The following is a 15,178-nucleotide window of genomic DNA, read 5'->3' as shown; positions in this document are numbered from 1 at the left end:
ATAAAAGCATCTAGCATCATTCTCATAATTTATAGAGATATATGAAACCAACAACATTAAAAATATTGTTAAAAGACTGAAAGATATGATCTTAGTTTTCTCATTAAACATTTTATATAGTGAGCATTATAATGACAGCATACTTACAATTGCATTGCTCTTTTAAAACTCAGATCCCCATTTGGATTCTTGCATAAAGCCTTGATCTAGTTTCTGGTGCTTGGTATTTTTCCCTTGGCCTATATAGACAACTTCTCCTCCCTATGAGAAGAGTGTGTCACACGTATGCTATGGGGTTAAGGCTGCATCATTCCTGTAATTCTATCATGTTTTGAATACTCTATATCACAGCTTCTTCTTTTTTCCCTTTTTTCTTTTTTTATTGAATTTTTTGTGTATTTCATACAGAACAGATCAAACAATATTAATCATCTTTATGCCCCTGTTCCCACTGGCACCCTCCCATGGGGCCACCCCCCACTGGGGCCCATATACTCAGTCATCCCTGTTAAGATCCATTAGGTTGTCATTGTCCCCAGCAAGTCATTGTTCCCCAGTGCAAGTCCATCCACTAAGTCTATTAGCCTACCTAAAATCACTTGTTTTAGGAAGATCAGCTTGACTTCATCTAGCAGACATCAATTGCCAACAATCCTTCAGATCAGATTGAGTTCTGCTGTTCATTTTCCTAGTTCTATACTGGAATACTGTCTGCATGAGTTTGCATGGGACTTGTATATGCTGACACCATTGCCATAGAATCATATGAGCAGGTTCCCAGGAGCTTTTAAGACTCTGTTTCAATACGATCATGCACCTCTTCCCTGGCTCTTACAATTTTTCTGTTCCCTCTTCCCCAATGGTCCCTAAACCTTGGGTGGGTAAAGTTTAATAAAGGAATCCTGTCCAAGGACCAGCATCCAGCAGACTCTTGATCTCTACACTTTGGTTATTTGTGATCTTTTATGTTCCTGTCCCTTGCTGCATGAATGTCACCCAAATTCCCTCTGGGTCTCCTTCACTATCATACAAACCATATAATATATTTATGTGCATTTATTAACTTACAAGGAATGAGAATCCAGTGCCTAGCCCCAGGCCCCTGACTGGCTCTGAGCCTGCCCTATCAGACCAAACCACTACTGCCATAGCACCTGCTAGCATTCACTCACAGCCCAGGGGCCAGAGCTCTCGCCCCAGGTCCACAAGAGTCAATCCATTCTGTTCTTGAGCTGCTGTGGCTGGCTACACATTCCCCACACCACTTGTGCTACCCTTGTGGCTCCTGGCTTCCATCCCAAGATGGCTCCAGCAGCCCCTTTCTAGTCCATGCTCCATATCAGGCCTCACCCATTGGAGGAACTAGCCAATTGGGAGACAATGAGGAAGCTTCATTATTAAGTACTGAGAATTTCATTAGTGTCTTCTTTATTATCTCTCTTCTATGTTCCATGAGCCTTAGGTGTAGACGTTGCATTGTAGATGTGTCACTTAGGCCTGGTCAATTCATAGACAATGTCCGTGGGTGACCAGTTGTACTTGGTAATAGTCTCTAACTGGTGCAAAATGAGTTTCTTTGATGAGTGGTGACTAGTAGATTTGTCTGTAAATATAAGGATATATATTTTGCACATAGTAAGAAATCACATTAGTCTAGTGATGCAACAGACTTGGGGTTTAATCTAAGATCTATGGCCACCCCAGCCATGTATCTTAGGTTATATTTACATTACCACATTTGAGTTTCCTCCCTTTCTGTGGGCATTTAGTCAAATCAGGTAGCTAGCTGTTGATTGCCCCCAAGATAAGAGTGCCACTACGGCACAATGACGTATGTTGTGCTAGCCATTTATGTGGTTATTTGGTCTTGAAGCTGGTGTTGGATCATCCATTGATGTTTTTCCCTTGGCTCCTTCATAACGTTCTCCAAAGTTATGAGAGCTCGCCTTCAGGGGAAGTGGTGGCAGGTCAGTTGCAGCTCTATTGATCCAAATCCAGTGTCCAAAGTATGTTCGTCTTTGGCAGTAGGGTCTTACCTTCAAGTTCTGGGAGGTCATCAAGGGCTGTGGCAGTAACCTGCATAATTTAATTTTGGAAGTCTCTTGGACCACCCTGGCCAACAACTCAAAAGATGGTATCTCTTGTCTGGCACTGTTTCTTGCTATGTAGTCGAGCCTTTAGCTATACACATGGGCTCATGTAGGGATACTGTATGCGTAATTTATCATACATTGTTGAACTAATATCTTTCTATTTTTTTTAACTAGCTAGGCATTGTTTATCTCTTCTCTCTCTCTCTCTCTCTCTCTCTCTCTCTCAATGTCTAATCCTTCTGCCATGGTTTCCCCATTTAAAGTGCCCCCATTTTCCCCATTTCTCCCTTGATAATACCTGTCACATCTCTCTTGAGCTTTTAATTCCCTTTATCCCCGTTTCCCTGTACAACCATCCTTCCCACCTCCCATTTAAATAACCCCCTTTTTATCCATTTCTCCCTTAGTAAGAGAAACACCTGTTTCCTATTGTTCTTCTCCTTCAGGTTCTTTCTTTTCTTTTACCTCCCTGGTTCCTTTTCATTATCCTGGTTCCTATAGTTATGCCTGGATACAAGCTCACTTATATGGATTTGGTTCTAGGATCTACATATGAGGGAGAACATACGTCATTTGTTTTTTAGAGTCTGTGTTATTTCACTTAGTATAACAGTTTCTAGTTCCATCCATTTACCTGCAAATTTCATGATTTTATCTTTTTTTACTGCTGAGTAAAAGTCCATCATATAAATAAACCACATTTTCATTATCCCTTCATCAGTTGAGGGACACTTAGGTTGCTTCAATCTCTTAGCTGTTGTGAAAAGAGCAGCAACAAACATGGATGTAGAAGTTTCTCTGCAATAGGATGAGTACTTTGGGTATATGTCAAGGAGTGGTATAAATGGGTAAAATGGTAGGTTCATTTCTAGTTTTTTAAGGGTGCTCCACACCACTTTCAATAGGGGTTGCACAAATTTGCAACTTCACCAGCAATGGATGAGTGTTCCTCTTTGCCCACATCCTCTCCAACATTTTGTATCATTCGTACTTTTGATCTTAGCCCATCTGACTGGGGTGAGATGAAATCTTAAAATGGTTTTAATTTGCATTCCTCTAATTATTAATGATGTTGAACACCTTTTAAGATGCTTCTTAGACATCTGTTCAGATACTTAGCTCATCTTCTAATGGGGTTACTTGCTCTCTTGATTTTTTGTTTTTTGAGTTCTTTATATATTCTGGATGTTAAACCTCTATCAGATGTGTTGCTGGTGAAGATTTTCTCCCACTCTGTGGCTTTTCTCTTCACTTCCTTAGTTGCTTCTTTTGATGTACAGAAGCTTTTTAGTTTAATGAGGTCCCATTTGTTGAGTCTTGAACTTATTTTCTGAGCAATTTATGTCTGGCTTAGAAAGTCCTTTCTGTACCTATATCTTGTAAGTTATCACTAATGCTTTCTTCTAACAGTTTCAGTGTTTCAGGCTTCAAATTCAAGTCTTTGATCCATTTGGATTGACTTTTGTGCGAGGTGAAAGATAAGGGTTTAGTTTCATTCTTCTACAGGTGGAGATCCAGTTTTGCCAGCACCATTTGCTGAACATGCTGTCTTTCCTCTAGTGAATATTCTTGGCCCCTTTGTCAAATATCAGGTGGCTGAAATTGTGTGTACTCAAATTTGGGTCTTCAATTTTGTTCCATTGATCTACAGGTCTGTTTTTTTTGTGTGTGTGTGCCAGTACCATGTGGTTTTTATGGTTATGGTTCTGTAACATAGTTTAAAATATGGTATAGTAATTCCCTCAGCATTGCTCTTTGTGATCAGGGATTCTTTGGCTATCCAGGTTCTTTTGTGGTTCTATGTGAATCTTAGGATGTCCTTTTCCAATTCTGTGAAGAAAGTAATGGGGATTTTGATTGACATTGCATTGAATTTATAATTAGCTTTTGGTAGGATGGTCATTTGCACAATATTAATTCTTCTTAAAGTGCAGGTTGCAAACACATGTGGGATTGTACAACTTAATGGGGGAGGGTCCCAAAAATTTGGTAGCAGTAAAAGGTGTTTGAGTGTACAAGTTTAATTCAAAGTGTAATAGAGAAATAATGAAGCTGACGTGCTTCTCACAGTGCTGACATGTCACATTACATTGTTTTAAAAACAGAAAACACTTACATTAAATACTTCCACCATTCTTCAGCATGTTTCAAATTCATATATATTTGATTATATTATATTAGAAGGTTCAAATTTAAAATACGCTGTTTGAATTGTGTACTTGAGTTTCATTTTTTAAAAATCTTTAAATGTACTTGACTTACAATTAGGGCAAAATTTCAACAGTTTCTAAATTATACCTAAACACATTGTGCTGGATAGCTTTAGTGTCTACTTGATGCATCTGGGTCAAGAGAGCCTCAATTGGGGCATTGCCTCCATGGAACTGGCCTTTGGCCATGTCTGTGGACCATCTTCTTGATTGTTGTGTGATGTGGGAAAGCCCAGCCCACTGTGGGTGGTGCCGCCCCTGGCCAGATGGGCCTGTATTGCATAAGAAAGCAGGCTGAGCAGGGGCCAGGGGAGCAAACCAGTAAGCAGCAATCCTCCATGGCCTATGCTCCAGGTTCCTGCTCTGGGCAGAATTAATAAAGAACTCAACCTTGGGCTCCCTGATGAACTGTGACCCAGGAGATGTAAGCTGAATAAACCCTTTCCTCCCCAAGTTTGTAGTGGTTGGAGTGTTCTTTTTTACAGCAATGGAGAAATAAACTAGGACAGAAATTGGTACCAGAGAGTGGGGTACTGCTGTGACAGACCTGACCTAGTTGTTTTGGGGAGGATTGTGGAAGTGTTTGGAACTTTGGGCTGGTAAAGCCATTGAGTGCTTAGAGTTTTTTGCTGTTGAGCTTGGAACAGTTATGCTGAAAAAGTTGTGAACATTAGAGTCCTGGCTTGTGAAGCTTCAAAGGGAAGCAGAGACTATCAAGGCTGTTTGTGTGATATTGTGAACTGAGAATCTGTGGGTTCTGGTTGGCAGGGGCTGAGGAATCAGCTGTGAGTAAGAAGACACCAGAACCTGAAGTAAAACCTTTGCTTTGTTGGGGACCCCTGCTGTTTGGGTCGCAGTCTCTCCATGTCCGGATAGTCTAAGGGGCTCGGCGTTTTTATGCAGAGACTCCCCTTTCCAGCAGGGCACCTCCTGCTCTCCTCCTGACTCACTTTGAAGTGGCCGCCACAGATGCCCTACCAGAAACATGACCTCTGGCATAAAAACCACCAGGTTTTTCCTATATGATAATCAGGCATTGTCTGACAGCCTGATAGAAGCCCACCGCCACATGTAAATGGGGCATTCTATGAGCACCTATCAGCTGAGGCTTTTGCTGCTGCCACCACACTATAAATTCTCCAGTTTCCCCCTAATAAATCGAAGCTGTATCACTGAACTTGTCTGGAGCTGTATCCTGTGTTTCACTGCGCCTGGGACCAGCCTGTGATTCAGTCTTCCTGGAGGGGGCTGTCCTTCCATCAACATTCACTCTCGAAGATCCTCCGTTCGCCATTCCTGCACCTCCCCTGCCCTCGTGGTCGGGTGCCCAATGGACCACGTGCACAGAGGGAGACCCCTGCAGATTGACGCAACCCGCCCAGCAGCTTGCAGCCCCCTGTGGAGCCTGCACTAGGGCCAGTGCCCGGCTCAGGCCCACCGACCTGCAGAGCCACCAGCACTCCCAGCCGCAGAGAGCCAGAGACCCACCCAGCAGCACGCAATGACCCGGTACACACAACAACATTGCTTTGCTGGGGTAATTGATGCTGGTTAGCTAGGGCTAAAAAATCAGCTGTAAGTAACAAGAGATTATTCATCACTGTGGTGAAGTCTTCTGGGAGGTATTTCTGCAGGGTCAGCACACAGAGGGAACCTGAACCTCTATCTCGAGCTGGAAGCAGGACTTAGTAACGTGTGAGAGTCTCATGCATATTTCTGGTGTTGAAAGAGTGAAGGGGTCACAGAGAGCAGCTGAGGCTTGACACTCTGAGAGGCCAGGAAAGGCCATAGGTGAAAGTACAGCTTCAGTTGCAGTAAAAAGCCCAGGATTGAAGGGGTCATGGAGAGAATCTGAGGATTTGCACCCCAACAGGTAAGAAGAAGCCATTGGTGAAGGTGTAGCCTCAGTTTCAGTGGAGACTACAGCTTTTTGGTGATGCCAGGACCATGGGACAGCCAACAAGGACAGCAGTCAATGTAGACTGGAGCTGGCCTGGGTCTGCACAACGAGCTATGTGTGCTGTGGATGGCAGAGTCAGAAAAGTGGAGCTGCTAGAACCTTTTGGAGCCCAGAAGATTGTGAGTGAATCCCAGATATCCAGCCTTGAACAACTTTGCTGGACTATGGTTTTTTTTAGGTGTGCCCAATTACTCCCTTTGAATTAAGACAGTACTTGTTTTGAATTTTGCAGAAGCCCACCCACAATTAACAGACTTTTAAAAGAGCCTATGGACTTTTAGATGCTTGGAATTTTTAAGGACTGTAGGGCTTTTAAGGTTGTACTGTCTTATGTTGTGATATTAACATCATATCTTAGGGACAAGAACTGGAAAGGTTATGGTTTAATAGCGATGTTTGTGTGTAAAGTTAACAAGGGATCAATTGCGCTGGATAGCTTTAGTGTCAACTTGACACACCTGGGTTGAGGGAGCCACAATTGGGGAATTTCTTCCATTGAACTTGCCTTTGGCCATGTCTGTGGAGCATCTTCTTAATTGTTGTGTGATGTCGGAAAGCCCAGCCCACTGTGGATGGTACCACCCCTGGGCAACTGGGCCTGTGTTGCATAAGAAAGCCGGTTGACCAGGGGCCAAGGGAGAAAGTCAGTAAGCAGCATTCCTCCATGGCCTGTGCTCCTGCTCCTGTTTCCATGTTCCTGCCCTGAGTTCCTACCTTGGGGTCCCTGATGAACTGTGACCCAGGAGATGTAAGCTGAATAAACCCTTTCCTCCCCAAATTTGTAGTGGTTGGAGTGTTTTGTTACAGCAATGGAGAAACAAATAAGGACACACATTTTTGCTATTTGAACTACAAATCCATACAAAGTGATGTTCCAACAGTGGTTAATTATAAAATCAAAATATCACAACTCTGCAGAACAACGAAGATGCTCTCTGTCCCACAAAATCAAATAGACAAGATTTTGTTCTTTATGTAAAAATCACCAAGCACATCCATTTAATTAGTATGTAAATCTGTTTTTGTATTAAATGATACAATTCTATTATGCCAAGTAGTGGATTTTTAATTTCTGTATTATTATCAGTAAATTTTTGATTTGTATATCTATTTTATATACCCATATTCCTAGATTCATGTTAAAATTTCTTAGGTGGAAAACGGTTGTGTCTGGAAAATCTTTAAGGAACCCCACCTTTGATTATTTTGGTCACATATCTGTAAGTATATAATTTATTTATGTACATAATGTATACCAAACTAATTCGTTTTCTTATATCCTTATTAACATTATCTTTTTTTTAGCTTGACCTCTTAAAGTGCTTAGTATTAAAGAACTTGCTTAGCATGTATGACGTCATGGACTTGATCCTTAGCACTGAAAAAAGAAAAAACTAATAACATAAATTTTAAAAATTAAGTACATAGTATTTTGAGATGTTAAAGTGCTTTTACCTGTTAAAATAACTTCGTGTTATTTAATTTTTAGCGTGTATAGGGAAATAATTATTTTAAAGTAAAATAATAGCAATTTTGTAATAATTATTATTGATGGTATGTTGGTTGTATTAGTTTTTATCTCCTACTAAGTTCTGTCCAAGAGACTCAGTAAAGATTTCCCATGTCTGAAGCCAGCACAATTAATTGGGAGGCATCTGTTTCATGTTAATTATGTGCAGTTTAATGAAAGTCCTAATCGATCTGATCCTCCCCTAACTCTCAAATTTTTTCCATTTACCTCTTCAATGTGTGAAACTTGGAGACATTTGAAACTGGATTTGTAATTGCACAATTGACATTAGGTTCCTGGAGTCTTAAAAGGAGCTTTAAGGGGGATTTGAGTCATGATTGACCATCTGAGGGGCTGGGGCGAGGTTTTTTATCTCAGAGGAGCCCACAGCTTTAAGAATGCTTATGTGGCATTATCTGTAATTCCAACTCCAAAGCCATCTGGATATTTTAGGAAAATCACATGGAAAATGAGCTCATTTTAAATAAATATTATATATAATTTTTTGCCTTATGACAAAGAATCTGTCTGAGGCAAGGTTAACTAATAATCTTTTTTCTTGGTGATTGACCCCATTAATAATACTGGGGCATATTCAAAATTACCTGGCATAGATATTTCTCTGAAAACATTTCTTATTTGTAGGGGAGAAGAGTGTTAGAGATTAAACCCAGGGCCTCACATGTTCTAGGCAAACATTTAAGGACTCATCCCATAGCTCCAGTCTTGCATACACTCACTTTTAAAGTTTTTGTTTTATTACCTCAGCCTCTGTCAGAAATCAGTGGGTTGAATTTGGAATCCTGAATGTGCAATATTCTGTTCTCCCTGCAACCTCTCCCCTCCCCCAATGTAATCCATTTGCAAAGTTGATCATTCAAGTATCAAGATAGCCCCCTAAGCTCCTGAAATGAATAAAGCCCTTCTCATGTTATCATAGAAGTGAGTGGAGAGAAAAAGGAACTGTTTACTTACAACAACCTGCAGATTCACTTAGGAGAAGATTACAGAGTGTTTGCAGGATTGGATGAGAAAAAAATCACTCAGGAATGGGGCAGTGTTCACGCAAAGGCTAGTGGTCAAGAGAAATGGGATGAAATTGAGGAAGTGGAGCATGACTGGCCACTGCAGTTCAGCATGAGAAAAGGGGGGCACAAATAATCCAGGGGCATGTCCCCTGGTGAAGAATTATCCATTGGCTTGTGCAGGGAGAAACACCTTGCTTCATTGAGCTTGTTAAAGGACAACAGGTGACTTTATCAAAGTTCATCAAATTAAACCGATCTGTTGCCATATGTTTAAGAACTCCAGCTTTCTGATACTCTTTATGCCTCGGACAGTTGTTGGAAGGCATGTATAGTCCTAAAGCAATATACTTCACTAACAAGAAAGATCGATGATGTGCCCTTCTTTCTCAAAGGCTTTCTGTCCTATGGATATCTAGGGAGTTGTGACTCTCTTCATCTGTTTAAAAAAAAAAAGAAAAGAAAACATTCTCACTGAAACCACAGAGGGACAGGTTTTGGGAGAAAATGGCATTTGTTTTTCTCTTTCCATAAAGGAAGGATGCTTTGTAATCTCTACAAGGAGGAGTAATGACCCTTCTTCTGGCCTCCTGACCTCTAGCTATAGGGATTGCTGCAATAATTAATGCCAAATTATCACAAATAACTTTAAGAAATGGATCATACAAGATCATGTAAATTATTTCCCCTGTGTAAACTTTCTGATAATTTGAAGCAAATAATTACAGAAACTGTTTGTGAATGGGTATCAGATAAGGAACAAGAGACTTGAAAATAGGAACAGGAAAGTTCTTAAGAAACAAAGTTTCTAGATCTAGTGCTCTATACCTGTAGATGGTAGGGGCAGAAGAATAAAGATCTCAAGGCCAGTCTTGACTATATAGTAAATTTGAGGCTACTCTGGATTAATAAGAATAAATAAATAAGTCAAAGTAAAAGAGAGATAACATTATCTATGTCCATCTGAAAGCCTCTGGACCCATAGCCAAAAGACCATTCTGTCTCGTAACTTTTCTGGCAACCAACACTCAGACTGGATTTAAGTGGAAATTGACTCTGAGAACTTCACCTTATGGACTAATCTTGTCTATGTATTGCATGTATTTTTAGACTTCATATACTTCACTTTTAGTTTAATTTGACTCTGTATGTCTAAATTAAAGGAATTTTTAATGATTTGGGAGAGACTGACAGGGCTTTAGGATGTCCCTAGAAAGAGAGTCAGAAGAACATTAAACCAAGATACAGGAATTCCAGGAGAGAGACAAGAAATAGTCCCATTGTCTCTCTAGAAACTGGGGTTCCTCTTTCTGGGCTACTACTTAAGTACATTATATCCAAATGAAGAGAAGTTTAATTTCCTAGTGTTACCTGGAAGAAGTGTGTGCTGTTGAGTTTTTAAGTGCTAAAGGTGTATTGTTTAGAATTGGGATCCCAGATGAAATTGTAATTTTCAAATTTACATAAGTTATCATTGTATTGCACAAATGTAGATAAAAATATCTTCTTATGGAGTTTCCTTTGAATTGAATGGGCAAACATGAACTTAATATGTAGAATTTATGAATTATATGTTTCTTTATTTACAATTGGACATAAAATTAGTTAAACTCTTATTCTTGCAATTCTTATAAAGGGCATTTATCTCAGGTATACCAAGAAGACTCCTAGTTGGTTTTAAGATTCCTGAAGATCTCAGAGCTTGCTCTCGATAACTTACCTCACTGCCAAACAAGCATTACTTGTATCAAAATGCATTTAGCATTCAATGGAATCTAAGAGTTCTCAAAAGAACACAGTGTAGTCAGAGAGCAATTATCCTCACTAATGGAGCAGGACAGTAGCATCAACAACTCTAAACAGAGGTAACATAGAGACTTTCAGCTGTTCTGAAATTTCACTGTGCTAACATCTAGCCTTGAGCTTCAGTTTCATTGCCAGATTTCAAAGGATCAAGATGTCAAGAAAAGTAGGATTGAATTCTTACCGAGGTAAACTCCTTGTGCCTCAATTTCCATATTTCTTGAAAACAGTGTAATTACTATTTAAAACTACATTTCAACATGATCCAACAGAGCAAGAGCTACCGTACAGCACAATGGGTGTCAGCTAGCAGACAGCAGTATAACCTCCATGAGGTACCCCATTAGGGTAGCCTCTCATGACCTGAGTGATTGTATTAGTCACTTTTCTGTTGCTGTGATAAGAAACACTGACCCAAGCAATTTATAGTAGGAAGAGTTTATTTGAGCTTATGGTTCCAGGGGAATTACAGTCAGTCATGGCAGGGAGGCATGGTGGCTGGAGCAGAAGCAGCAGAAGCAAAGCTCTCACATCATCATGCAGGCACAGGAAGCAAGCAAGAGGACAACTGGAGATCTTGCAAAGCTTAATAACTCTCTAAGCCCACCCCCAGTGACGTGATTCCTCCAGGATAGCCACACCTTCTAAAATCTCCCAAAACAGCGCCATCATTTGGGGACAAAATATCGAAACACTTGGAGCCTATGGGGCACATTTTCATTCAAACCACCACAGTGATTTTTGTGTGACTACTTTTGTGGACATGTGAACAAATGTTTATTTCCTGCAGACAAGGAACCAATGACAAACCAGAATAGATGTTCCACCAGAGTCCAGTGGGGAAAACCAATTAACTTATTGGGGTTACTTGAAAGAGCATGGGTGAAATGTTACTTGTAGGAGAAAGTATAATTCAAAGACAATTGTAGCACCTAAAAAAATACTCACTGTAGCCTGAACGACTCTTAAACCTAATTTGGTGTTCTTTGCCTACCCTCCAGGCAACTCCATAGGTCAGAGTTTGCTTTCTTCAGTAACCCTTACTAAGTTTAATGATCTAGAGGAGGGCATTTGTGAATATTATTAGTTTCACAAATTTTCTGAGACTTGTGAGTTATTTACTTACTCAGCATTGTAAGTTTTCTTATAGCCTAAGTCTTAAGAGGCCTCCCTCCTCAACAGAAGTTTCCGGCTCAGAAGAAATTATTACAGAAAAGAAATACCTAGTGAAACTACATGAAAACATATCCTCTTCCTTCTTTCTCCTCTTCCTCCTCCCCCTCCTCCTTTTTCTTTTTCTTCCTTCCTCCTCTTCCCCTTTCTCTTCCTCCTCATTTTTCTTCTTCTTCTTTGAAATAAAGTGTCACTGTGTAGCTTTGACTACCCTAGAACTTGCTATGTAAACCAGTCTAGTCTCAAATTTAAAGATTCACTGACTCTGCCTCCCAAGTGCTGGGATTAAAGGCATGTGTTATCATGTCCATCTTAATTTCTTTTGCTTTAAAAATGAAAAGAAAAAAGAAAACCATTCTGATAGATAGTACCTAAGGCTCTTTCAGCTTGAAACTTTTGTTAATATGTATTTGTTGAATATATAACATTTTTCTTTCTTTTTATTATTTATTTTTTAAGACAGGATTTGATTTGGTACAGGTGAAACTTGATCTTACTTAGAAGTGGTAGGATCGAACCTAGGGTTTCATGAATGCTACATAAACTCTGTATCAATGGACGTATCCACATCCATCTAATATTTTCTTCTGTATCAACTGACATATCCTCATCCATCTAGTATTTTCTTCTATATCTTTCTTTTTTTTAATGTGTATGAGAATTTACCTGCATGTAAGGGTATCCATGTCACGCAATCCCTGCGGAGGCCAAAGGAGGTATCAGATCCTCTGAAACTGGAGTTACAGGCAGTTGTTAACCACCATGTGGTTGCTAGAAACTGAAGCCAGGTCATCTGCAAGAGGAGTCAGTGCTCTTAACCACTGAGTCATCTCTCCAACCCCTAGTATTTTCATAATAAAACTCTCCTCTCTTCGCAATTGTATTTCTCCCTAAGATTTATCTTTGCTAGGCAAAAAAAGTTTGGTATTTTCAAAATATTACTAAGGGTCTACAAAAAGTTATAGCCTCTTCTACTGATTAAGAATGACCTATTTTGCCTTTTGTTTACTAACAAAGTTACTGATAAAAAGCCATTATTTTTCAGGTCTTTGGCAATGATTAGCAAATTAATGTGGACTTTGTTGGGATTTTTTTTTTCCTCTTTAGTTATATTACCTTTAACATATGGACTGGCAGGCTACATTCATGAACATTATAAGTTAAAATTCGCACCTGCTAGTTAAAAATAATTTCCTGTCTTTTCTCTTAGACTATGGAAAAGTTAGTCCCACATGCTGATTTAAAAAAAAAAAAACAAAAACACTTCACAACATAAGTACATTTAAGTTACTTGATGAAAGCTGACTAGCAAAGGCTGTCATCACACTAATATTGTTAACATTGGCATTTCCCAAAACTATGCTTCCAGTCTGTCCAGAATCTTTGATTTACAAAAACTGTGGAATTTCTGGTTCACATTAAAGTCACATTTGTAAATTGTGTGGGCATGGACAATAATCAAAGTCTTCATTATTTTGTGCTTTCTTTCTAGCAAGGCCTTTATTACCTTGCCAAAAGTAAGCTAAAACTCAGATGGATAAAGTCAAATTAATCAGAAAAACAAAAATGTAATTGTAAAATTTGGCAAACAAGCTAAAACCCATGTGCATTTCAAATTTATTTATTCAACTATTTGGAATTCTGTAAAATCAAGTTAATAACACATGCACATAAAATATAGGTCAAATGTCTCAACCACAATACTTTTTAATGCTATAAGAGAAAACAGCTAGGAATTTAGTGATTGTGAGCTGAACAACCGAGTAAAAACAACCATGTAACACAATACAGCACAAGTTGCTGGAAGTTTATGGATATATAGACATAACAAGCTTGATACTGTGGTGCGGCACTTAACAAGAGCATGGCTCTAGAACCAGATTACCTAGATTCAATTCCAGAAGAGTAACTCATCAGCTGTGCCATATCAGGCAAGTGTTTAACCTCCATGAGACTTAATTTTCTCGTGTGTGTGTGTGTGTGTGTGTGTATGTGTGTGTGTGTGTGCACAGATCTTAATTGTACTCACAACAAGGTGTATTAAGAAGTTGCCTGGGTGATTATACATCAAGCACATTCTTGGAACTTGCCATATCATCAATTCTTTTTAAATGTGTTTTTAATTTACTTCTTTTATTTTATGTTTGTGGCTGTTTTGCCTACATTTATTAAGTCCGTCAACATGTGTACAATACCCACATAGGCCAGAAAGAGTGCTGAATCCACTGGAACTGGAATTACTGGTTGTTAGCTGCCATATGGGTGCCATAAGAGAACTGAATACCCCCAGTTCTCTGAAAGAGCATCCAGTAGTCCTAACCATTGAGCCATCTCTCCGGCCTACATCATCAATTCTTAAATATTTGTATATTATATATTATTTTGTATTATGTACATTATATATTATTTTCTTATTTATACATAGTGCCTTATTTTTAACAAAGTATTCAGATCAGGAATAATGAGCAACTCATCAAATCATATCAGTATCATTTCCCCATAACATTTTTTTAAAAATATTTTTATGTGTATATGTGTGTTGCCTGCATGTAGGTAAGTGCACCCATGTCCTGCCATGCCCGTGGAGGACAGAAGAGGCTGTTGAATCCCTTGGAATTGGAGTTATGGACAGTTGTTAGCTTCCCTATGGGTGCTGGGATTTGAATCTGGGTCTTCTGCAAGAACAGCCAGTGTTCTTAACTGCTGAGCCATCTATCCAGCTTCTCATAACATATTTTAAAGGAATATTAGAAACACTGGGGCATTTTCAGAAGAAAGGTGCTTCTACAGTAAAACAATGGTCAAAAATGTCATAAGAAGAAACACCAGAGCCTAGAATATTAAGTGCTATGTAGCTTAGATGTGAAAAGTTCTCAGTGGACAATTCTTTAAAGACCTCATCCCTACCTGTGGACTTTTTGGAAAGTGGTGGAAAGTTCAGTCACCAAAAGAGCAAGCAAAAATGAGTGTGTTTGCTGGATAAATGTTTGTTGAATGAAGCTGGACATTAATTCAGTAGTTATGCAAGTGAAGCCCCAAATTTAAAATAGAAATTGTTTCATTATTCAATAACATGAGAGCATATGGCAGGATAGGTCATATTTCACAAAGAGCTGACCTGAGTGATAAACACTGATTAAAATGATAAAAATGATTAGTGAGATGATGTGTTTCAAGTGTTGGCAACAGTGTACATAAGTCCTGAAGCCTAAAGGGGGATGTGTTCAGAGGGCACAGAGGGCAGTATGGTCCCAGGGAAATCAAGGTAATACACTAAGGACTTCTGCCTTTACCCAAGTAGCAAAGGGCAATATTGAAAGATTTATGGTAAGTGTTCACCAGTGTCAGGTTCATAGTGAGAGGCTTCCTCTGGCTGAAGTGTGAGACTACAGTGGGTACAGCCA

This window comes from Nannospalax galili, unplaced genomic scaffold (genome assembly GCF_000622305.1).
Source record: "Nannospalax galili isolate Female #2095 unplaced genomic scaffold, S.galili_v1.0 scaffold296, whole genome shotgun sequence".
Classification (NCBI taxonomy): domain Eukaryota; kingdom Metazoa; phylum Chordata; class Mammalia; order Rodentia; family Spalacidae; genus Nannospalax; species Nannospalax galili.
The sequence above is the reverse complement of the archived record's forward strand: the minus strand, read 5'-3'. Positions refer to the sequence as shown.